The 27285-nt window shown below is 40.0% G+C and overlaps 1 protein-coding gene across 2 annotated transcripts in view; it reads right to left on the reverse strand.

The window, feature by feature from the left end:
- The window catches only part of LDLRAD3 (low density lipoprotein receptor class A domain containing 3), a 116121-nt gene that overhangs the window by 12429 nt on the left and 76407 nt on the right, over positions 1 to 27285 (reverse strand). The gene's annotated exons all lie outside the window — the stretch shown is intronic.

A 27285-nucleotide genomic window follows, 5' to 3' on the forward strand; every position in this document is an offset into this window, starting at 1 on the left:
TAGAAAAAGAAAAGAGGAGAGGGGAAGCAGAAAAAAAATATTTCAAATCCATAGAAAGTATTGATGGTAATACAAAATAAAAAGCCATAAAGCAGACAGAAGAGAATTCAAACTGTGCTTTGTTGTGCCTCTATGGAAATGGATTGGCTAACTACTGAGTGTACTTCTTCTGTTTGAATTTGTTGCAAGCATTGGTGATGCTGTGACTCTCACTGATTGATTTAAGTGGTTGGTAACAAGTGTACTTCCCTTGTTTTCATATATACCAGCTAACGCACTATTAAACATTTCTCTTTTTTCTAGTATCAGAAGTAGGCAGGAAGGAGAATTTTGTTGGTCTACAATGAAAAGCAACCCAACCTAAATGTGAAGTTCCTGGACTTATACATGGATCAGAATGCAGTTATCAGTGGACTGCCTGCTTCTCTGAATGTGTGTCATTTGAAAAATATTTACAGAAATACCTATTTTATGGGAGAAAGCGTATACAGATCTGTATTTTAGGGCGAAACACATAGAAAAGAATACAAAAGCACAAACTCAAGGAGAGAAATTCATACAAGTTAGGAGGGAAATCCATACAAGTGAGGAGATTTCACCCCTCCCATATCCAAGAATCTGCTGATGTTCTCTGCTGATTCTCCAGAGAGGAGGGGGCAGTTTCTGCTCTCTACTTATTCCGCTCCAGCCTCACATCAAAGAGAGAGAGAGAGACTGAGTGTTAGAGAGAGATCGTGTGTATAGATAAGGTTGCTGCTAAGTGCAGTTCAGCATTTTCGTTTAGACCTCATTTAGCTCTGTACATAGTAGTGTATTATAGTTATAGATAGAATAAAGAAGATATTCTACAGAGCTGCTCTCCGAGTGGTTTATGCTCTGCTAGACTCTGCTGTACTCTGCTGTGCGACGACTGTCTTCTTGTTGGAGTGAATCCGGTGCTCACAACTCTAAGCTGTGAGTCCACAGCACTTTGACCTGTTCCTGTGTAGAACGTGGTCTCTGGAAGTGCTACCCAGCTCGCCTAGCCCAGTCGGGGCTGAAGTGGATGAGTCCAGTTAGTGGCACTGGCTCAAGGGCGATGCTGACAACAAGTATGTTTTAGGGAATATGTGTACAATTTAAAAGCATTTCTCCCATGTGTCTTTTATTATTATTAATATCTGCAAACAGACTGAAACAGTACTGTAGCAGTAGCTGGCTAAGTATTAGAAATGCTTTCAAGCCAATGACTTGGTTTAGAATCCTTCTAGGTGTTGCCACCATCTATAAGTGCTGCAATCTGCCTCCATTCCATCTAGTGCATGCAACAAATCAATCACTTTCGAACCCTGCCAGCTACCTGTGCCATCTGATCAATAGTCTCTCGAAGAGAAACTTGCTCATTCTTTGTTATGGGAAAGAGGTTGGCCTAACCCAGTCAACAGCAGATCCATTCCCCTTTATTAATCATACATGGAATTCATGGAAGATAGGTAATTCCATTCAAGCATAAGTCATCCCCCGCTTTCTGAATGGATGCTGTTGTTGATAAGCAGTAGTCCCGTGCACAGCGGAAGGATGAGGAGCAGAAACCAACAGATGCTACTAGATAGATTAGCAAATTCACCCAAGCACCTGCAAAGCTGTCACATCCCACTGACAAATGCAAAAGTAGATACTCCAAATATTCCTCTATCAGCATGAATGCATTGAGAATTTCTGGCTACTGGCAGAGTAGCAAGGCCATTAACATGCCACCGATATGTGTGTGTTCGAGTATAATTAATTATATACTGACAGCAAAGACAATTTTCTCTAATAGATTCTCATTTTGCTAGTTAAACACACAAATGACATATTAGAAAAAGGACTCATGTTTCTATCCATCTTGTCACAAGAAAGAGGACCCAGTGTTAGGTCAAGTTCAGAATGTCTTCCATTTAAACGGTAAAGGAATACAATACACCAAGTACTTGACATAAGTATTATCTCATCCCAGAGGTGATTTCATTAGACCACTTATACACAATTGGCAGTTCTATAAATTCTAAAACTTTACAAGCAAATCACAAGCACATAAAAATACTTGCCTTTTGAAACGATGTGCAAAGTTAACTTGGATTTCTTTTGTAGATTGATTCAGTGAAGCATGTCTGGCAGTAAATCAAGATATTACAATCCCTGGGACTCTATCCAAGCACCTTATTCCCCATTTGATGTACACATTGCATAAAGATTCAGTCTCACTTCAGCGAGTTTTTGCAGAAATAAATTAAGCAAAAGATTGCTTTAATTACAAAAAGGAGAAAACTGCTTCACTTGGCAGGAAGTTTCTTTTTTTAATTTTTCTTCCTCCCCACACCCCACCCCCATTTAAAAAACTATTCTTGACAGCAAATGCATGATTGAAGTGACCATATCAAGCTTGTCCACTTGCAGGGAAATGGGTTTCCCTTTTGGCCATGAAATTAACTGGATACCATTGAAGACAAAATGCTTGACAGAGTGGATGGAACTTTGATTCAGTATGGCAAGACTTCTGTTGTATTGTTAATAGGAACAGATTCAAAACTACAACAGATCTGAACAACCTGTCACCCACCCATTCTGAACACTAAATATAATGGGGTTATATCAATCATGATTTATTGAGCCGTTAATGGGCTGCGTTTGGCTTTGTGGGTCACAATTTATATGGGTCTAATCAAGAATATGGAGAAAAGCATTATATTAAAAAGCAGTATGACTAATATATTCAACATGATAGTAAATCTTACATAGAACAGGTGCAAACCTACTGATAAGTGTTGTGGCATCCTCTCTGACCATTCCAGTGGTAACTTGGGGAGGAGATTCATTCAAGTCGTATTTAAACAAGAGAAAATTGCCTAGTAGGAATAATTGGTGGAGAGCGCTCTAAAGTATACGTTTGCAGCCTACTTATGTTTCGAATTCACTGCTAAATCCAGTTTAAAAGGTTAGGAATTATTAACACACAAGAGGAGAAAACCTTCACTCTGGCACATTCTTGGTTCAGGTTCAGTGTGTAGAATTAATACCAAGAAACTTAATAGGATTCTGCCTCATAACTATGGTGTATTATTAAAGCCTAAGAAAAACATGTTCTCTCTTTTATGAAACCTTGTAATACCACATTTATAGTACAGTGTCCAGTTTGAGGCATTTTATCTAAAGGAAAAATGGGTATGATGTTGCAAAGATGAATGTGTAATCAGTGCATGAGCAATTAAAGGGGAAATATCAAGAACTGTACAAAAATATTACAATTTTATTAAGATTGCAGAATTTAATTAATGAGATTGACAGATTGATCAATGCAAGTTTCTGCCCCACAATTAGCCACTAACCTTTCGCTATGATGCATTCTCAGTATGCACTAGTTTCCTGGCTTGGAGTAGTCATTGATTGAGCACGTCTCCTAGTGCTGCCCTTAAAATATGGTTACCTATGCTCTAGAGTCAGGAAACCCATCCAAAGTAGCTGAATGATGTGAGATTCAGAGGAGAGAAAAAAGAAGCACCTCTTCACAGAGCACATACTTACATTGACCCAGGATGTAAGGATAGTCAACAACTCAGATGCATTTACAAGGAGGTTAGACAAATTTGTGCAGAACATGGCTATCAATGGCTATTAGTCATGATGACTGTGTACTAGCTCCAGTATTGGAGTCAGTATGCCTCTGAATACCAGTTGCTGGAGAAGACAAGTGCTGTTACACTCATGTCCTGCTTTCTAGCTTTCCACTGGTATCTGGTTGGTCACTATGAAAATGGAATGCTGGACTAGATGGGCCTTTGGTCTGATCGAACGGAGCTCTTCCTGAGCAGTAAGAACAAGTCAATACTATGTCAGACTGAAATGGTTCTAGATAATTTGCTTACTGACCAGCCACCAAGTTGTCTATTACCTTGTCCAGAAAAGAGATATTCCTAACTGAGCTGCAGATATATGAAACATCAGGGTCCAGGAAAATCTTCTTCAGGTGGCAATGCACCTCCCACTTTTGCTTCCTATGTGAGGCATTAACCACTTCCTGGACCCACCCAATCAATCCCTCCCAGCTAGAGCATAATAGTCATAATGGGCAAGCATAAGAGAGCATGTGCCCCTATCTTCACCACACACAAATCTATAATAGCGTGTACTGGAATAAGTCATTTGCAAGGTTCTTTAACACAGATTTCTTGAAGCACTCCAAGAGCATACAAACCCATCACTGCAATGGTATAATTATGCAGAGTTGGGAATATAAACTGGTGACACTGTAGTAGTAAGTACTACCTATTGACTGACACCCTTTTGCTCCAGAGGTCTGTTTTTCCTGACTTAAATGTACACACAAGAACTTTTGAGCTGAACTTCAGATCTGGATAGAAAGAACAGAGAGGCAGGGAATGCGTATCCCCAATCCATTAAGATTTGAGCAATTTCATTACTTACCTCTCTGCAACTAGGCTCACCAGCACTTTCCTGATATATAAATCACAGAGGACTTCGGATAAAGTTTCCACAGACTGATTTTTAAAAAATATAATTAAGGGTTCCTTCTGGTGTAGGACAACTGGCCAACCATGCCTTTTTTAATGCTGCACTGTTGGTATCAGAGGCCAACCATATCTTTTAATGCTGCACTGTTGGTATCAGAGATTCTTTGCTCAAAGCTGCATTTCACATGCACAAAAAGGTTGACACTTTTGTTTTTAAATGCCACAAATGTTAAGTTTACCTGATTTTGAGAGAGCTTTACATTAAAATCATCAAGAAATGAGTGTATAAAAGTACAATAGCTACCAAGGGCACAGGCAATGATATATGGCTCCAAGGAACTCTGCTTGTGAAAAATGGAACATGAAATGTCATTTCCATATCCTGGCATACAGCTTATTTTCCTGGAAATTTTCTAATAGTTTTGAGGGGATTAAAACAAAAAAAGCAGCTTCTATAGCTAAGGCAGCTAAAAGTTTAATTAAATACAATTGCTTGCTGTGCTTGCCTTCCCAAACTGCCTCATGCATATTCATCACTGTAATTACAGTAGGAAAAAAAAAATCCCACAACTAATTATGCCATACTCCTTGTCTTCTACACATGCCTAGAATTTTTTGCATAATTACTAGTGAAATTAATTGCAAGTTAGTTAATTTTGCACTTTGTCCTTTCATGCTTATTTGAAATTTGGTGCCCCCTCCCCTGCCCAAGTCATACACAACGGTTTACACCAGAAAACAGTGAACGCCAATATACTCTCTAATTACTTGCAATAATAAGACACGTGCTTTGTTGTAAACTTCAACATAGTGCTCTCCATAAAATACATAGTGTTTGTAAGTCATGCTGTCGCTGGCCCTCTTGTTGAAATTCCTATAGCGCTCTGCTTGACTGACATGGCTTGAAACTACCTTGTTCTTCCTTCTGGGGAAGTATAGGATGTGGTGCAAGAGGCTGCAACTCAAAAGGAAAACCATTGTCAGGATCTTTGGCTTTGGAGTTTACAAAAGGAAAGATAAGGAAGCTGTACCATCACCACTGAATCATTTGTAAGATGGAGGAAGATTTTATCAGGTTTGGCAGATGTTTAAAATGCATGCGTGGTGCATGAAATTCAGAAGGCTGCATACTTCTTTTAAAATAATAATATTTTAACAAAGTAATAAGAATAAATAAATAAGAATAAAAATATGCACCCCACCATTCCATTGTAACTATCCAACCTCCCAAAATTTCAACACCTCCTGCGATGGTTTCCGTTTTAACAGTACAAGGCTGCATACTCCTTCACCAGCAATGAAAGATAGGTTTTTAGTTGTTTTGTATTTTTTCATCAGCAAGAGCCATACTGACACTGACCTGCGCTGGCAAGCCACATAAAACAAACCTGATGCAGTAAAATCATTTGGTTGGGAACACACCTCCAATGCCATTAGTATCCCTGAGTACCATAAAGTCCAGCTACAAACATGTTTCAAGTCCTTTAACGACAAGAGTGGTTGCCCAAACAGAATGCCATGACAGGAGAAACAAATGGGATTCTTAGTGTACCAAGCAAACACTGATTCCTTGTCTTAAATAAAGTTTCTAAATGCAATGCAAATAGATACATTAGCAAGAACAGCTTGGGAATAGTTATAAATATAAAATGAGGTACATATTCACAGCACAGAGCCACCCATAAAATTCTTCTGTGAATCGGCTCTTTTAAGATTACATGGCTTGAATCCTAAGTTGCTCTTCTCTTTATGCAAGTGTGGGAGTGGGGGTTCTTGCAACTCCCCAATTTGCATCCCTCGCTCTATCCCACACCATTCACAAGGGTCTCCAAACTTGCATGAGCCATGGGGACCACAGAGGGAATGCCCCATTTTGTGAGTGTGAATTAGGACCCAAGCCTTTTCATTTCCAAGCACACAGAACTGACAGAAACCGAAGACATCTCTGGGGCTCCTTATTTGCTCAAACAATTCATAACATATGGTAATGAAAATCTGTGTGTTCTTGGCAAGCTCAGCTGCAGCACTTGGCACAATGGTGCAAATGCCAGGCTCCGTGGGCCTCAGGAAGTCTACTGGAGCTGACACTGGTTGCTGGCATCTCTTTTTCTTTTTAAAAAGTCAAGCACCAGGCAGGGATGAAGTCACCCACCATCTTCATCTTCCCAGAATGCTCTGAGCCTAGAGTAGCAGGGCCCAGAGGCATTATGGTGAAATTTAGATGGCAGGTGATGCAGCCTCACTGGAGCCTTGTTTCACATTACTAGCCTGAGTGCCATCAGCTAACTATCTTAGTGAAAGTGTTTTGAAAAAGAAATGTCAGCTCCCCCTCGTGGTTTCCATTGCTTGCTACGTTTACTGGGGTAGAGGGCAAAGGGCAACTGATTCAGGGGTTTCTCAAATCTGCTGCTGACTTGATGTTTGGGACATCACAGTGGGCAGCTTCTATATACCCCTATTCAAGTATTTTGTGCTGCCTTTGAGTCATTATTTTTCTTCAGCAGTTTTGGAGTTCAAGTCTTCATAAGATTATGTTAACTCAAACATTTATGCCAGCAGTTATCCAACTTTGTCCCCCTTCACACCACTTTAAAATTGCTCGGGGGGAGGCTGCGGGGGGCAGGTTGGTGGACCACTGAAGAAACTTTTCTTCTTCAAAATTGTCAAAAATTGAAAATCATGGGAACCAAGCCAGGCTGCTAAGAAGGACTACTTTAACTGTTACCAGGGAACTTGCAACTTATAGACTACATCAGCATCATACTGCAAAAATCGCAGGCCCTAGACAAAGCTTCGTTAGCCTGTTTGTTTTGACAAGAGGCCCACAGGGCACTGGGAGAGGGAGCAGCAAGTGTAGGTCTCAGTGAACAACTTGCTCTTTTAAATTCTGTGAGAGTGATGGCTTTCATACATCCAGGACCAGAGCACCTCTTCCTGGTTCTACCCCTTTTCTGGGGGAATGGGAAGCCTTAAAAGGGGGCAGGCATCTGATTTGGAGCCTAGCACTCTCCACACTGACAAGGCCTGCAGGTACATTAGTACGTTGACATGAGAATATGACTCACTGGTATGGAGAGGGGCAGTTTCTCAGTGGGGGCTGGCTCCATAGGAATGGACTCCATAGGTCCTGACCTTAATATCCTTTGATCCTCAGGCTGCAGCTTAGGTCTAGTCACAATGCTGGAATGATAGATTAGATCCTCTGAGTCAAGAGTTGCAACCCAGGCTGCTACGTAGGGCAAGGGTCCTGACATCTGTCTCCAACACCAGTGACAAATCCTACTGGACTTTCTTCCCTGGAGCCAAAGTTCAGGTTGTTACTCCAGCTGGGAGTCCTGACAAATGGCCTCAATCTCTGTTGTCAGGGAAAAAAACAATCAAGTGCAGGGTTAATTACAATTGCTCTCGATGGTTCCATAACATCTGCATGGGCCATCTGAGTAGAACTCATAGAGTGCTTTGGATAACCCCTTCTTATCCAGGCTTTGGGCATAACCAGAGAAATGCTGTAATCTTTCCAGTGATATAAGCTCTGCTTGCTCACTCATTCAAATGTGGCTGTGGGCTCTATTCAGCCAGAAGTAGTTGCAGGAAAACGTATGAAAAACACACCAGTTGCACTCTTTTTTTCCTCACCCCTGCTTACCCTCAGAAAGAATAACCACCTGTCACTGTATTTTTAGAACTATCCTGGGGTGTTACACTGTCTAGACAAAAAACAAAGACCAGAATACATAATAGTTTTTCATTGTCAACAGCTTTTATCTAGTTGCTCCTATGGGGACTTTTGCCCATAAATCAGGTTCCTGTGGAGTGAAAATCATGCCTTACAGAACAAGAGTCGAGGATGAGCTCTCCACAATTCAAACTACAGAATGCTTGCTTGCTTTCACAATTCAGCATCCTGACTTGACCCAGAAGGAAAAGGCATCAGAAATGATCTGAATATGCCACTCATCCTTTCCTTAAAAATAAAATCTGTAGAGCTGTGAGGGTTAAAGTTACAATTTTAGCTTTAACCCTCACAACTCTACAGATTTTATTTTTAAGCTGCAGTTGCATTAGAAACTCACACAATACCCTGCAATGAGTGCACAGCAGAAAGGTCTGAAATTGTGTTGACTAAGTTGAAGGGTCAACCATTTATCTATGAATCCAGTTGGCTCTCTCTGCTCTCCCAGGCGCTATACAGGGAGCTCCTTTTACAATGCTTATTAACAACAACTTAACTTTTCTTTTCTTCCATGAAGCAAATCATTTCATTGGGATAATCTCTGTCTTTCCCAAACTGGTGCTCTTCAGGTGTGTTTGGACTACAACTATAATCATTGGCCATACTGCCTGGGTATGATGAGAGTTGGATTCCCAAACACCTGTAGGGGACAAGGTTGGGAAAGTCTCATCTATGGCTTTCTCTACCATAAGCTTATCACACACTTAAGGTAATTATTCAAGTACAACTTGGACCAGGGGTCAGCAAACTTTTTCAGTGGGGGGCCGGTCCGCTGTCCCTCAGATCTTGTGGGGGGCCGGACTATTTTTTTTTTAAATGAACAAATTCCTAAGCCCCACAAATAACCCAGAGATTTTAAATAAAAGCACACATTATAGTCATGTAAAAACACACTGATTCCCAGATCCGTCTGCAGGCCGGATTTAGAAGGCCAGATCCAGCCCGCGGGCCTTAGTTTGCCTACCCATGACTTGGACGGTAAATATCCACACCATTTGCCCTTATACATTCAGGTGCCCTTATACATTATTGTTATGAACTGGAAAGTAATCACCTGAATTCAGCTTTTCCAAGAACATCAGGCCAAAGGAAGGGGAGATGCTTAGAAAAACGATGCTTCCCTTACTTGCCTAATTGAGACCGGGAAGACTGGAAAACTTTGTCCTATGGTAGATCAAAGTGAGCTAAAATAATCCCCAGCTCATTTGGCTCTTGCCTTCTACTACTCTAATAATTCCTGTTGCCTCAGACACTCCTGCCATATAATGACTTAAGCTTCATTCTAATATAAAGAAGTTACTGCAGAGAGAGAGAGAGAGAGAGAGAGAGAGAGAGAGAGAGAGAGAGAGAGAGATCCCCTGACAGTAATGTGGGAAGAAGCCATTACTGATTTTTTTTTTAAATATTTTTTATTAAGGATTTTCTTGTTTTACAGAAGTGTAGTGCCTCGTTTTTGTTTTTTTTTCTTCTTCTTCTTCCATGTAACGTTTTTACAAATCCGTTTCATTTGTTGAGGCATTAGGGGGAGAAGAAAACAGAAAGAAAAAAGAAAGGGGGGGTGGGGAGAGGGAGGATGGATGGGGGTGGGGTCGGGTGGCGGTGTTTCTATTATGTTTAATGTATGTAGAGTTTGGTGTCAGCGTTGCTTGTGTTGTTCACTTGTGTTCCTTTGGTGGTGAGAGAGGTTGGGGTTGGCTTAGGGTGTGATTGTTTGCTTGTGATTGGCTGTGGTGATCTTTGTTTTCGTGTGTGAGTGAGGTGGGTGGGTGTTTTGGATCAGGTTAGCCATATTGATTTGTATGCTGTTGGTGGATTATTGTCGTTGTCCTGTTGGGCTGTGTATGTGATAAAGGGGAGCCATACCGGGGTGAAGGCGTCTTCTTCTGTTTGTCCCCGTGTCAGTTTCAGTTTATTAGTTAATTTTTCTAGTAGGGCTGTTTCCCATACTATTTGGTACCATTGGTCCATGCTTACTCCTGACAGGTCTCTCCAGTGTCTGGTTATGATGTTTCTGGTTGCTGAGAGCAGGTGGGTTATAAGTTCTTTGTGGTGTAAATGGACATTGTTGTCTTGGAAGATGTTTAGTAGGGCCAATTCTGGGGTGATGTCTATTACTTGCTTAGTTATTTTACATATTTCTTGTATGGCTGTTGTCCAGAATAGTTGAATTTTGGGACACTCCCACCACATGTGGAGGTATGTGCCTGAGGAGGTGCACCCTCTCCAGCATTTTGGTGAGGTTCCTGGGTGTATTAGCGCTAGTTTCCTTGGTGTTAGGTACCACCTGTAGGTGAGTTTCAGTGTGAGTTCTTTTCTTTTTGTTGATATGGATTTAAAGGGGGGTTTAGACCACATTCTGGTCCATTGAGTGGGGTTAATCTCATAGCCTATGTCATTCTCCCATTGTTTTTTGATTGTGTCTAGGGGATTTGCGGGATTTTGGAGTAGTATTTTGTATATTGCGGATACCGTCCCTTTACCGTTTCCCTTTGTTATTAGGAGGAGGTTTTCGAAGGTTGTCAGGGGCCTAGTTGCTGCTGATTTTACTGTTGGGTTGTTTAAGAAGGCATGTAGTTGGTGTTGTGTTAACCAGGTCATTTGGGTGTCTTCTAGTTTGTCTTGTATTTCTTGTGTTGACAAGGGTTTGTTATTTTTATAAAAGTCTATTAGGCGATATAAGCCTTTGGTTCGCCAGGTTTTTGTCTGGAGGTTTTGTGCTGCATACAGACCCCATCAGAAAACTACTGAACCTGATCGAACACAGCAAGGCAACCAAACTCCCATTGACAATTATGTCCCTAGACATCCTCAAAGCCTTTGATTGCTTGGAGTGGAAATACATATTAGCAGTACTAACTAACATGAAATTTGGCCCCAACTTCCTACAAATCCTCAAACAAATATACTCCCAAGCCTCAGCAAAATGCAGAACTAACAATATGGATTCTAATACTATAGCTATCCAAAGAGGCACAAAACAAGGATGCCCACTGTCTCCCTTCTTATTTATCCTGGCTCTGGAACCCTTAGCAATCCGCAACCGAGCAGCCACAGACATCAAGGGAGTGGAAATAAAAGGCAGAACCTATAAATTAGGGCTCTTTGCAGATGACCTAATGGTCACAACACCAGACCCCATAAGCACAGCAACCTCCCTAATCAGAGAACTCAACACATTTGCAATGGTGTCGGGCCTACAGGTAAATTTTACAAAGTCAGAAGCTATGTGCTTCAACACCCCTCCTCACACCCAAAAAGAACTCACGAAGGTCACCAAAATAAAACTTTGCCACACCAAGTTCAGATACCTAGGGGTACAAATAACCAGAAACCTCAATAAACTGTACCTCCACAACTACAAGCCCCTGTGGCGACAAATTAACAAAGACCTAAAGAGATGGAATAACACGAATTTCACTCTCTCAGACAAAATAGCCATGATCAAAATGATCACACTCCCAAAACTAACCTACCTATTCCAAACCCTCCCAATCTGGATCCCCTCAACCCAACTTCGCAGTTGGCAGAGAAAACTACACTCTTTCATCTTCTCACATAAAAAACCAAGAATAAGCCCCAAATACCTGCACCTCCCCACCTCAGAAGGAGGATGGGGAATCCCCAACATAGAAGCATATTACAATGCCAACCAAATACGCCATATAATCCCATATATACTAGAAGATGAGACAAAACAATGGGTACACCTAGAGAGGGACACAATTGAAAACACCTGCACCACAACATACCCACTCCTCCCAAACAAACTAAAGAAAATTCCCACAGCACTTAACAGGTACACACAGTCCATGCTCAAAGCATGGAAAACACAAATAGGCAAACTATCCCCAACCCCATCCCCACTAATCCCCCTGGCGTACCACCCATTAAGCCATTACTGAATTGAGTAAGTGAGGCTCAGTGGAGTGTGTGGCTTTTCGTGAAAAGGTATGATAGTGACATAATACACCTTCCACTGTGGTTTTTTTTTTTTTTTTTATCAAGTAGCAATGTGAAGATATATGTGAGTCTCTGACCATTCAGAAAGAAGTCACATAGCCAAATCAGATTCGCTAGATAGTGTAGGAATATTGCTACCAATTTGCTGTATCAATGGATAGATGGCTGTAGCTCAGTGGTAGAGCATCTGCTTTGCATGCACAGTGTCCCAGGTTCAATTCCCAGCATCTCTAGCGATGGCTGGAAGAGAACTCTGCCTGGAATCCTAGAGAGCTGCTGCCAATCAGTGAAGACATTGCTAAACTAGATAGGCCAATGGACCGACTCAATATAAGGCAGCTTCCTATGTTTCATTAGCAGTGGTGAACCAATGGGGAATGAATAAGCAATGAGCAAGCACACCCAAAAGTGGTGGGTAGGAACATTTCAGCACCCCCAAACAGCTCCATTTAAACAGGTTAATGTTGGGTGCTGCTTTATAGCCATTTAATACCAGAATATAAGTTCAAGTTACCATATTTGATTATAAAAGGGTAGTTTTATGCCTTTCTTTTTAGGCTGCTATTTAGTGTTCCTGATTCTCTTCTTTGGTATCCTGACTGGATGTTTATCTCAGTTAGAATGACTATGATGTATTTGCACCTATTGGTGAAAGTAGTTTTTTAAAAATGGTCTCCCCCCCACCTTTCTCATTTTTCCCAACCCACTATCTGAAAAATTGAGATATTCCATCTCTGAGATGTTCAGCAGCAGAGAAGATTTTTTCTAGACGTCTCTTAACATGGTATGCAAGCTGAGAAAATTCCTTTTGGAAATTAATCTTCCTGCCTGAAATCTGATAGCTTCCTGTCTTCCTTCGCAATTTATACTTTTTCGTCTTCTCTCTCCTCTTAATGGAATTAACATAAAGCCTTTTCATGAACTATATAGCCTGATAAAATGGGCAGTTAAAACTATAAATGATTTTAAAGTGAGGGTTAAATACACCGGATAGCCCCGGATAGCCCCACTGCTAAACCATATGCCTCTGGCTCATATTAAACAATATCAGTTTCTAAACCAAAACATAAAACCAACTCTATTTGGAGGAAGAAAGCAAGGCTGTTCAAAAAGGCATTTGGCTGAAGGTTCTTCTGGCTTGTTATTTTAATACTGTCCCCTCTACAGTTGTGTTTTATGTTATGTTTCCCATTTTAGTAATTCTGTGTTATTATGAGGCTGTGCTTTGTGTTTTTAGACCCACTACCTGGAATACATGTTCTTTTAGTAACAACCTGAAGCCTAATGCTGACGGTATCATCAAACAGTATCATCAAACAGCATTTTACCACCAATGTTAATCAGTTGGTTAGTCGTTGGCTCATCTCATTTATCATATAATTTGCTGGTTTTGTTCTATAGCTGATTTTAATCTGCACAGTCAATATAAGCCAACGGCATACTGAAGTAGCAGATTCACTGAAATCAACAGGCTTAGATTACTTAAGTCCAGTGATTTCAATGGATTGATGCTGCATAATGTTGGATATCTGTTAGTCTCACTGCAAGAGACCAACATTGCCACCCCACTGGAAATATTTATACCACGGTGTGGTCTGGTCATGCTCTACGCTATTGCCTTTTGCTAAGATGTTATAGGATGGCAATGTGATTTTAGGTGAATACTTTGTCATTACGAGGGATTTAAACTGCCTTGGGTACAGTAAACTAAAAATGTGGTGAACACATTAAAAATGAAATGAAATGTGGTTTTGTGGATTGGTGAAAAGCTTCATGTTTTCTTTATATTGTGATGTTACAAAGCAACTTATTATTCTCCATGTAGGGAATGAAATGGTTTCAAGTCTCCTCCAACACCTCCCCCCCCACCTCCATTTCCTGGAGTAATGCTTCTATAAATGCTTTTTGTATCTGGCAATCACTCCTGCACAGAATTCAACGGAAAGTGTAATGTACACAAACCTCATCAAGAAGCTACCTATTACTATAAGGATTTTTTTTAAAAAAATGCACAAGAAACAAACCCCGAAGTAATATAACATGTAGTTAAAAATACATCCAGTGCTTCAGGTCTTGGGCTTGATATTTCCACATAACCATTTCTTACTCTCATGATTGACAGGTGAGAACTGTGAAACCTTCCAAAAATACTTATATCAATTTTTTTTCATATCAAGTACTACTGCATCACCATTGATCATGATCACTATAACCCTTTTATGATAGCACAACTTAGAATGAATTTAACGTACCCCTTATAATCTTGGTCTGTTGTCAACATGTTGCTCTGCTATTTAAATACACGCGCACACACAATTATGTTAAAGGACACACACATTCTGAACTGTTCAAAGGTTTGCACCCATGTTTATTGTTCTGCTGTTGGGTTATACTGTACCTATTAAACTGTGAAAGCTTTCAGGCTAAAGCAATTTTAAGTTTATGATCCTACTTGTTGTTGTTTTTTAAAAAAGCTAATGAAATACGTGCTGCTTATAGCAAACTGCTATCCCACCGGGAGGCATTTTCATTAATATAGCTTGTTCAAATAAAAACAAATGCAGTTTCCCTTGATCTGTCAAGCAGTTCTATTGTAGTCTGAATGCAAGGAAATTAAGGTACACACAAAAATATGGGTGAGGTCTTTTCAGAAAAGGCCTGTTAGAATACAGTCAATCCCATCAATCCATTATTATATTTGCATATATCCTTTGCTTGTAACTCAGCATCATAGTAAGGAGCTCCAGGGAATGTATGTGCAGAAGCAGGAAAGGTGTTTTTTTCCCCATAGAAGGGAAACACAATTTGATACTAAACAACAGCTTGACTCTTTGGCATCAGAATCTCTTCTATTAAAAAAATGTTCCTGCCAAGCATGTGGTTCCTAGTCCAACCTCTGCACCAAAGTTCTTCCATATAGAAAAATGAAATAAATTCTCAGCCACCTATTCCATGTGATCCATGTTATACTGATCCACTAGGTTTTTACTATTTCTTTTCACTGTTGCAATTAATTCCCCTATTCCTCCCCCCTTCATTTTTTTAGCACCTGGAAACTCTACTTGATTGAACACTATTTGATAAAGAGCTTCAGGCATTTTCCGCAACATATGCTGATGTTCTATAGTTTTATTTTCAAGTCCACATGAAAGTTGTTGTTCTTGTTTTAAACTCAGTCACTGTCTGATTCTGACCTTGTAGCCTGTTCTTTGTAAAATCATTTTCAACTGAAGGAATGATGCAAGGGAAAACCTGAGCCTGACAGATGTGCCTGCAGAAGCTGGCTGGCTGAGCAAGTCAAAGCACATCTATTCTAGATGGAAAGAGACTGTCCATTTTGCTCCAGACCAGATCAGGAGAGGCAAGGCTTGTTAAGGGGAGAGAAGGCAAACATGACAAATGAAGAACTCAAAATCTGCTCAAATATGAGCTGTGCCACAAAACAGAAAGAACAAGCCTACATGCATTCTCAGTAGGTTTTTTCTTTCTGTCAGCTTATTTCAAAATTTCATTCCCCTTGGATCTACTTCCTTGTTTTCTAGTTTTCACTTCTCCTGAATCATCAGTGATTGCATTCACTAACAATAAATTATGCCTTATTGTTCTATGAGATGCATCCCAGGATCATGCAACCTTGCTTCTCCTCCCTTGGGGCAGCTGCCAGATCAGAATCTTAACATCCATTTTTCAGTTAGCCGCAGTTTAGCATTCTGTCTCAACTCAGACCAACTCATTTATCTTAACTATGGTTTATTGAAACATTAAGCAAGGCTTGATGTTGGATCATTTTAGGAAACCATCGTTAAGACTAACCACACTTTGCAATGCTCACTTCCTTGCAGCCACACTGGAAGAGGGGAAGGGATCTGGCATGTAATGATAAAAGGGGAGGCTAATGGTTAGAAATGGGCAAACTTGTAGTTAAAAGTCAGGATACCGATGGCTGCTAAAGACCTAAGGGCCAAAATTCATGTGACAATAAAATGATGCACTGCCATACCCTCACCAAAAAATGGACTTGAGGATCGCCATACCAAAAAAGTTGGGAACCACTGCTCTGCTGGAGAAAATAATTCTCACACTGTTTATACTGTTTTAACACAACACTCTTCTAATGCTAGAGCTATTTTTAATACATTTCAATGGTTTTGCTTCTGCATTGTATTTTATTATTTTAATTTTCTGTGAGCTGCCAAGGGAATATGCATTATTTATTCAGCGGCCTACATAAATATAGTAGAATTCGTAAATAAAAGTTTAACCAAGCAATTCAGCGTAGACATTTAAAAGCCTTCTGAAACAGAAATATTTTTGCAAGCTGTCTAAAAACAAGAAGAGAAGTTTCTTGGTGGGCCACTTTGGGCAGAGAGAGGATCAGCAGGGGTCCTGCCACCAAAAAGGCTCCACTTCTTATCACCATATTTCAGCCTCACTAGACTATGGCACTTGAACCAGGTCTTTCAGCTGATATTGTCAGCAAAGGGGGAGGAACTATTGCAGAAGAAGCCTTTCTCTTTAAGTACCATAGGCTTGTGTCAAGTGGATTGAGACCAGCACTTTGAAGTACAACTGGAAACAAAATGGAAGCCCATAAGACTTTCAGAAGGCTGGCATATGTTTTCTGCAGCCTCTTCTGGTTAATAATCAGCCCGCAATGTTCACACCAATTGAAATTTCCAAAACATTTAAATAGCAATTTTTCTTTCTTCAAAGACAGGGGGGAAAGATTCCTTATTCTACTCTGAGCCTGCCTCCTAGCACTTGCTATGTTTCATCAACATTGGTTGACTTCAGCATGGCAAAGCTTTCAGATAGCTAATCATAATTATTTTAAAAGCACAATCATTGTGCATAAGTGTGGAAATGGATTGGTGGTTTATTGTTCAGAGACAACTATAAAACTCAATAATTTTTCCAGTCTCTGTTCTTTCCGCTTGGCCTTTTCAGCTGAGGAAGTTATATACTGCAAGGTAATTTTCCTGACCCCCATTGCGATTTTTCTGCCTGACTAGTCATTTGCTTGAAAGGAAGATACAAAATTGCACTAATACAATAAATTTTGTAAGGTTAAGGCTGATAATTACCAACTTCTTTCCATCTTTCAATAGATACATATATTAGATTTCAAAAGGGAAATGGAATACAGTGGTGCCCCACAAGACGAATGCCTCACAAGACGGAAAACTCGCTAGACGAAAGAGTTTTCCGTTTTGGAGGTGCTTCGCAAAACAAATTTCCTATGGGCTTGCTTCGCAAGACGAAAATGTCTTGCGAGTTCCTGCGGGTCCCCCCCTTTTTCTAAACCGCTAAGCCTCTTATCCGCTAAGCCAATAAGCCGCTAAAAGCCGCTAAAAGCCGCTAAACCGCTAATAGCGCTAATCCGCTAAGCCGTCAATGGGCTTGCTTCGCAAGACGAAAAAACCGCTAGACGAAGAGAATCGCGGAACGGATTCTTTTCGTCTTGCGATGCACCACTGTACCTTCAATTCACAAGTATTCAGAATAGATACACACTATATTCTAAAACCAATACTAAAAAGAAATTTCAAAAATAATGATTTGCGTAAATCATTTTTAAAAAACTACAAATCACACTACGCCAAATCCATCCCACCAAACAGTCTGATGTATGAAAGAAACCCCATCAATTCTTTCTCATTCAAGACCTTATTTTCTACCACTGCTAGCTGATACTACTGGAATTTATAGCGTTAAGAAATTATTTCTGTCTATAGAAAATGTAGTGGCTGCAGAAAATTGCCAAATGGCTAGAGAAGATATCTGGTATTTAAACATAACAATACTTCCTGTATCTTTCCCAGACAGTTTTCTCACATATTATTATTTGGGTGGGTTTTTTAAAAAAAGGAATTCCATTCATGGTCCTGCTATTGTTTCCTCTCTTAAAAGTTTGTTTATTCCCTTAAGTTTCCCAATTACCTCATGGGGTATGAGTTTTCATTTCAAGCTGCAGTGTCTGCTGTATCTATCAGCTTGATAAAAATTCAGATATGCAAAAAGCTATGCAGAGCATACAAGACAATATCCATACAACAGACTATCGAAAACGTCCACCCAAAGATGTATAAAACGAAAGTGCAGAAACAAAATTGTGTGGCCTATCCAAGATGTCTAACCTGATGGAAGAAACCACTGAGTAGGCCATGTAGTGCCAGGACCTAAGCTAGCCAATTATCTCATGTCTGGTCACTGGTGGCCAGTAGAATGGACTTTGCAGATTCAGGATCTGCAAACTCAGAACTGTATACACACCCCCTTTCTCTGTAGCTGAGTTTACCTTGCTTTTCTCTCACTTTTAGTTGGTGACTTTCTACTCAAATAGCAGCAATTAGTAGTGCATAAATGTTTTCTTGGGCCCGTCTGCTCCCAAAGGCCTGAAATGCAAGTTGTTATTCAGGATGCCATGCTTAACTTGGGCTTGCAAAATAGAATTATCTCTCTCTGTGGGACTTTCTTTCATGGAAGCCTGTTTCTAGAATCTGGCTATTCAAGTTTTTCCTACAAAAGTACAGAACGTAATGCAAAAGGTGGAAATGCAGTTGACTTCTATTTATCTTTGTTTACTTACAGCGGAGAAATAAAACAATGAATACATTATATTTTTGGCATTAACATTCAGCAACATTCACGACTCATACTCTTGTCAATTGAAAATACATGCAAATATAGAAAGGCAAGAGGGGAACTGCACCTTTACATATCTTGAAGGAAATGAATGAAAATGTATGAAGCAGTGACATCTGAAGCGCAAACTGTCTTTTGAAGAATGCTGCAGACTAAATGGATTTTGTATTAAATTCAAATTTGGTTAGCAGTGAGGTCTTTTGAAAAACAAAGCTATTTTAATTTCAACAGGTTTTTTGTGGTTTTAAAGATTGGTTTTATGCAAGATATAAACGAATTTTCAGAGAGAGATCCAACTACATTACCAAAGGCAGGAATGGGTGTTTCTCCACACATATGGTTTGAGATGCGTCCAGGTAGGTATTCTTTGTAGGATTTGTACTACTCATGCATGAAGAACTTTTGCAACATCCACATGATTTTATTGGTATCAAAATACCACACCCCCCCAATTTAATCTGGATTTGCTATTTCACAGGGAAATCAAATATTTTTTATTGTTTTTTACCTGTTGCCCATCTGTTGCCAACAACCCATTTGCAGTATGTCAACTATCTGTTAGAAAATTAAGTCCCATTCTGGAAGCCCCCTGGATGGCTTGTTACTGGATTGAATTCCTTTCATAATCAGAATTTGGTACTTTCAATATGGGGGAGCTTTGCTATAGCCTGCTGCTCATTTCCTAACTCATATTTGAAAAAGCTTGAATAATAATGCATTAAAACCATCTCTTTCACTGTTGTCATATTCTCCCTCTTGCACCCAATCTACCTCACCTTCTCTCTTTAGAAGAGGAGAAAATCCCAATACCACATTTTATGCAACCTTTTGTGACATAGGAAATTTATTTCTTGCCCTAGCAAACATGTAGGGCATGGGTAGGCAAACTATGGCCCGGGGGCCAGATTCGGCTCAATCGCCTTCTAAATCTGGCCCAAGGATGGAATCAGCGTGCTTTTACATGAGTAGAATGTGTCCTTCTATTTAAAATGCATCTCTGGGTTATTTGTGGGGCATAGGAATTCGTTCATTTTTTCCCTTCAAAATATAGTCTGGCCCCTGACTAGATCTGAGGAACAGTGGACTGGCCCCCTGCTGAAAAAGTTTGCTGACCCCTGATGTAGGGCTTAGGAGAGTAGGCATGTACCCTCCACTCCCATATGGAGTGTTTCCGCTTGCACTATGGAATTTTTCCTTCTCTGCTCCCATCATGTCCCCTGAAACCAGCTCGGGATGTGTGTGTTAAAAGAACCATCATAACAGTGTGCAGGGTGAGAAGAGGGGATCATTCCATCTGGCAAGCTGCAATGCTTGTGTAGAAGGGACGTTCGCTGTAGTGTGGCATTGAATTCCACCTGATAAATTCAAACCTGCATGAAACAAGTCCACAGTCCACTTTTGCCCTGAGTATTTGGAAGATCTTGGGCAAGTCACTGGCTGTGGCTGCAGCTCAGCAGTCCAATGAAAACAGTTTCTTACCTCATTACGATGTTAAGAGGATGAATAATTAAGAACATTTTGACTCATTTAAGGGTGCTATAGAAATTAATTCTAACTAGGTTAATAATTTTTATGTAGGTAGTCAGCCATAAAATATCATGATGCTACTACTCATATATATACAGACTCATTGGAATAGTGTTTTGATATGCATAAGAAGAAAAAGACACATGGTGCACAATTAAAATAATTGCCTGTTATCTTAAGCCTATGTTTGAAGTGGGAAAAGTACCATTTCCCTGCAGCTACATTTGGTTCAGAGACAGTCAAAATGACCACAATCATTAACATTGTAACTGCCCTACCAGCTCATTTGCATATGAATATCTGAGCACCTTTGACCACTGGAATGCCAGAAAAGGATCAAGAAAATAAAACCAAAGGAAAGTAAAAGGAAATATTTCCCCCCATTATAATTACCAGTAATAATTATTAAAAGAGTAGTTTTTTCAAGTGCTTACTTTTACTATGTATTACTTATATTTGTATGCTGTACTGCGCTCTGGTATTGATTTTAATGAAGAGTTATAAATTACCTAAATCAATCATAGAATTTCCATTCATGCACATCAGTGCACCTGATTTTTGCAGAACTACCCACCCCCGGCCCCAAACACAACCATCATTTATTTATTTGTATTTACAGACTGCCAACAAATGGTCCCAGTGCAAGTTACCAAAAAATGTAATAAATTAAACTCATAAAATAAAAATTGCAAGAAACAACTCATATCAAAATAGCAGTGCCTGACAATACAGGAAGAAAGAATTTATTGGGGGGGGGGGTTGGGACTGACAAAAATTGGGTGCCCTGACTCATTTAAGCAGAAACATTTCTGCTAAAGTGAAGTTGCCATTAGATACAACCCAAAGACAGTATTTCTAATCTGGTTCGGCCTTTTAGTTTAGCTATACCTGAAGTAGAAAAGAGTTAATCTGAGTTAAGCAGACTGAAAAGGAACAGCTGATGCTATGCAGAAATGTTTGTTGATTGTGACAGAAATAGGAGCAGCAAAAATAGGATATACTTAAGCTATTTTCGAGAACACTTCTCCCCACCACCACCCACTCACTAAAAGACTAGGAGTCTTCTGCTATACAGCAGTCTCTGAGGATTATGTAAACTTTCATTCATATTCAAAAGGGCACATTCCTTCAAATCCCAGCGGATGATAACAGCATGCTTACCGATACACTATTTTAGTTCTGACAGATGCATTTTTTAGACCAAACCCATTTGTTTGAACAGAGAGGAAAAGCCACAGAAATCTCAAGTTAGATTTCCAGCCTCATTTTCCTTTTTCTCCTGTGCCAGAGGGACTGAAGAACACAACTGTCTGACAGAAGGCTGGCCACATGGGAACATCACCAGGCAAGAGTGAGGGGAGAAGAAAATCTCCAACAGTGTACAGGCAGCTGGACCAACTCCTACACCAATTACCTGCATCCCATGCCAGAAGGCATAACAAAATGGCAAAAGAGCAAAATCTTTCACTACTATCACTTTTTTCTTCTTCTTTTGCTGTGACAACCAGGCAAGGAATTTTAGAAAGAGGAAAAAAATTAAGCAAGAAACAGTCTTTGTGGAGAACGTTCTGTGGACTGCCTGTATGCTAGCGGTGAGCAGGAACAAGTGAAAAAAGTAGGTAGAGCAATAGAAGTGACCAGTGCTTTTTTTAGCTGACATTTGCCAGAAGTCAGCTCCGGCACCTCTTAGGTGGATTCCATTGCCATTATAAGAGAACAAGAGAGGTATTCATGGTGAGTTCTGGTGCCTCTTTTTCCAGAAAAACAGCACTGGAAGTGACTCTTACCTTTGTAGATTCCAGACATGCAAAACACAGAGGTTTTGACACCCACACCACCATTCAGCCACCCCACGTTTCCACCTTCCATCCATGCAAGCATTATTCCCACAAAAGAACACATTGCAGTCAGCCAAAAGCACTAGACGAAGGTGCACCATTGGAGAGGGGATGTGGCTTAGGGATAGTCCTAAGTGTTGGATAGAGAGGCTTGGAGTGCTACATTTGGCTCCCAAGCCTGAGGTTCACCACCTTTGCATGACAAGTATTTCAAGCCTCTACCTTTGTCTCAATTTAATGTTTTCACCAAAGGGACATTGGGATCAGTAGGCAAAATGGGGAAAGATGTGATGCTGCACATCAAAAAACAACCATCTGAGTACTGGAGTCTAAATAAACTAAAGTTGCTGAGGAATCCTGTGTATGCTAACTCAGAAATATCTTCAATGATACTCAGTTCCTCGGTAAATAGATATAGGTTTTGTTATATTTGTCAGCACAGTAGCTACTTAATTTTAATTCATGATGTCAAGATGACCAGAGGTCCAATGCAAGTGTACATTCCATGGAAATCAAAGTCAGGGCTGCATGCTCTGCCTTTGCACAGCAGTGACTGGCAGCAGGAAGGAGAACAACGGACCCTTCTCTTGCCCACCAACTTCCTCCTCCGGTTCTTCCCTCCACACTTTCTGCCCACCTTGAGCTCCAGGCCTGTGCATATGATGGAAATGGAACCCACCCTGCAGAGAGGCACAGAGGAAAATGAGCGAAGGGAAGGGTTATGCGGCCTTGTTCTACTTACTGCTTCTCTGCTGGAAACCTTGCCTTGCTGGCCCCACTATGCAAGGGAGAAATGACAGCCAGGTAGAAAGTTCAATGCCCAAGAACTGTATTAAAGCAACTGCAACTGACCCAGCATGCGAGAGTTTCATACCATGCTTCAAACAAGATTTTCATATCGCTTGGCTTGACAAAATGAGAGTGGAAACTATGGTAAAAATGCAGGACCATCTCTCCTCAGCCAGAGTCTCAGCAGCATATCTCCATGCCAGGAAGCAATGAGAGGCTGGTGGATGTGCCAGCATGGCCTTCTGGGATCTGTGGCACTTCTGGAATCCACATTGGGAGTATCTTTTGTATCTTCCCTTCCCACTCCCCAAGTCCATTTCTTTTCTAGGATTTCAGACCCATTGAAGCCCCATTTCAGCTGCTGTTGGGTATGGAATAGGCACAACATATGCGATGTGGTTTTTTCTTGTTCTTGCTCTCTAAATTTTAATAACTTCTGCAGTTCAGGAACTGTTAATATCAATAGTGCAATAACAAATAGCGTTTGCCACTGGCATTGTTCATATTTCCTTCAAGAGAAGAGCACCAGCAGATTGCTTCCAGCCCCAATAGCTTTTTATTGCCCTTCCCTGTCTGTTTCCTATCATTACAGCTTTTCTTTCAAGCTTGAAATTATAGGAATGATACCTTCATTGTTCCTTTTACATTTACCACGCCCCTATGGCATCAAATGAACCGTCTGTATAAACATGCTGTCAACAATCAGATCCATGGAAATATTAGATGTTCAGAAACACTGCACAGAAGACAGGGATTAATATCTATGTGATGCAGAGGGCAAAAAAAACATAGTTAACAAATCGGGTTTTCTTCATTCAAAAAGTTGTATTTATGTTGCTTCAGTTCAAATAACAAATCTATTTAACAAGCTCTTGAAATGATTATTCAATTGTGATTTTCATTCTTTACATTTGCTGGCTGTTTACCATAATGGCCAGGCGCTTATAAAGAAGTTTACTTTTCATTGTAAGTTTACTATTTCCACAGAAATCAGATAAGTTAAAAAAAAAAAGAACTGTTGCCAATGCTGTGTGTGTAGTATATTAACCCCACACCCACTTAGATGTACCCTAGCATAGCTCTTCATCTCCCCTCCATGCTCCTCCACCCACTAGCTGGGGACAGGGCTATGGTTTGGGGAAAGAATAAGATGCCAAGGAAGAACTGGGGCTGGAAGCTTTGTGACTAAGCAGGCAATCCTGAGATGGCCAGGTGTGACCTCATAAGCTCCCAATTACCTAGAGATTATGCATATTACTCCCAACAGAACATATATGAACAGGGTAAATATGTTTAAACCAGTAACACTATTTACCACAGAGCCACAAAAAAGCCTTTAAAACCCCTAAAAATTGGGCAGTGTGTTCTTTGGTTCATTAATAATATTGGGGGGAAATTACAAGTCAGCAAATTTTCTCAATGCACATGATGCATTGAACTAGTCAGCTACCGACTGAATCCAGATCAATTAAACCTGTGTGCTATAGAAACTCTGCCATTCGATGTACAAGCTGCTGACTAAACATCTATAGATTGATCTCTGGGGGGGAAAGACCATGTATCAAGGGAGACAATTATTAAAGATCTAACTAACTATCATGGGACTGGATAGCTCAGAAAATAGATATATACACACAGAGAGGAAATGGAAGCTCACTGGCTGGTATTAAAAAGGCCCACATCTTTTCTTCAGTTTGCTCTTCCCAAGAGGCAAAAGACATGCAACAAAGACATGCATCATGAAATCTAACTTCCTTTTGGGAATTTAGGTGGTGTCCTCTTTTCACTGGAGAGGAACAGTAAGGTCTACAGGAACTACTGGTTTGCATTGTTGGTCCCCAAATTTAATCCACATGGAGCAGAGCGTGTTAAGAAAGGAGGTATGAATATAAGACTGATTATGATCTGAGAAATGGTTTGGGGGGGGGGTTAGTTGATTGATCTGTATTCATTTAAATAAATGTGGATGTACCTGATCTGAGAAATGCAACATTTGGAAGCAAGGAAACATTGTTTTAATGTGTGTGTGCACATTCAGCATTGTCTCTGTACAGACTGCCACATTAATGTACAGTCGTACCTTGGTTCCGTTCCGGAAGTCCGTTCGACTCCCAAAAACATTCAAAAACCAAGGCACAGCTTCAGATTGGCTGCAGGAGCTTCCTGCACTCAATCAGAAGCTGCGGAAGCCACGTTGGACGTTTGGCTCCCAAAAAACGTTCACAAACCAGAACACTCACTTCTGGGTTTGCAGCATTCAGGAGCCAAAACATTCAACTCACAAGGCATTCAAAAACCAAGGAACAACAGTATATCCATTTTCAGTCACACGGAAAGTAACTTCCATAGCAGCCACTTTCCATTACTAACTTGTATGCTCATAACAAAGTGAAAACGAGGTTGAAAACTGACAAAGGGGTAGAATCTTGTTCTGGTTTGACATACCATCATCCATGCTGAGCCCTTAGGTCAGAAAATACTTTTTATGTAAGGGAATATTCTTATTACAACACTGACTCCTTAGTATTCTGTTATGATGAAGCTATATTTAATGAGTTTGACATGAGAAGTCAGTGCTGAATCAGTGCGCTTCAGTGGTCTTATGTGACTCTGGCTTGAAAAACAGAAAGAAAGGAATCCAGATGAATTATCTTAAGGCTACAACCAGACTTTTTTCAAGACAACAAGCACTGCTATTAGACGAAGAATCTGCAAAATTAATACTCAGCTGGAAGCTTTCATTAAACTAACAACTTCATGCCCTGTACAGAGGCTTAATGGATAAGGTTAGGGAGAAAATAACAGTTTTCAGCCAACACTAAACCAGTTTTGTGTTTCTCTATCTAAAGAAGTGAACATTAAGTTTTGTTGTTGGGTAGGGGAGAAAGACTAAAACTGTATGAAAATACACAGAAGCAGAAATAAATGAGAGGCACATTCAATATTTTCTTGTATTCACTGAAATTTGAATCTAAGATATAAATGCGGGGTTACGACACTCATGAATATTTATTCTATTGGTTGCTTTTTCCTCACCAAACAGAAGGGAGGGAAGGTACAAGTTAATCAGGAACCTTTCTACTTAGTGTATGTTTGACACATTGCTGCAAGACATGTCCCACATTCACATATATATGAAGAAAGGGTATGCATTGTATCACAGGTATACGCCCCGGCATATGGAAATTGGCAGCATGTTCTAAATGCATTTACAAATAGATTTGATCTTCATATAACATTGTAACATAGGTTTTCTCCTTCGGAGGTCTGTCAATATTGGGTTGAAACACAACAGTATAAAGGAATTCAAACAGGCCATTTACAAAGCAAAGTTAAGACATTCTGACAATATGATCTTTCAGCACCTCTTACCATTTAAGAATTGCAAAAATCTTTTTGAAGAGATTCATTTTCAATTAAAAATTAGGTTAATTGGGGTCAAACTGAACAGACTGGTCATGTTTTATGAATAATTTGGTGTCATCAAAATGTGCTCATTCATTTTGGACCGGAGAATAGCAATGGGGCTGGGGAACAACGTGGGCAATGCTACTTACTGCACCGATGGTAACAAATAGCCAAATTAGATTGGCTAAATTGGTGACGGCACTTGGGTAATTTCGCCAGAATTTGGGCTGCAACATGTTTGATGTTTTATTGTATATTTTAATATTCCGTTGGGATATTAAACCCAGCCAGATGGGCATGGTATAATAATAATAATAATAATAATAATAATAATAATATTCATTTGAGTAGGACCACTTCTTAAAAGGAATCTTTTGTGAATCCTTAACTACACCATGAACCACTGTAACGTTCCTAAAAACAGAGAATATATATCTTAGCTTCTATTCTTGTGTTTTTATGCTAACCACCAAGCAACCTGAAGACATTTTCCCCTCTTGACTCTTCATTTCAAGTTTCTTTTAACTAATCTTCTCATCTTTGAAAAGCTCCCTCTTTTGTAGTTAAATATGACTGCTGCCCCATTTATTTTTAACATATACCCAAGTATCTCAGTAACATTTGTGTTGAGCAATAGATCCTGGGTGCTACTTGGTTATAGTCAAGGGCTGCATTTCATCTAGTCAGTTCCATGACTAGCTGGCTGTATAGTACATTTATTTATCACATTTAGAAATGTGGTGTGTGTGTGTGTGTGTGTGTGTGTGTGTCACAATTTGAATGTATATTTACCCAGTGGATGCAGAGGATAGTTAAAATCGTACACTGTTACAATATCCTTTGCATGGTTCTCTGTTATTTATTTCTCCACTCCAAGTTCATCCTCAGACTTTTG

The sequence above is a fragment of the Podarcis erhardii genome (assembly GCF_964252035.2).
Source record: "Podarcis erhardii genome assembly, chromosome: 1".
NCBI lineage: Eukaryota > Metazoa > Chordata > Lepidosauria > Squamata > Lacertidae > Podarcis > Podarcis erhardii.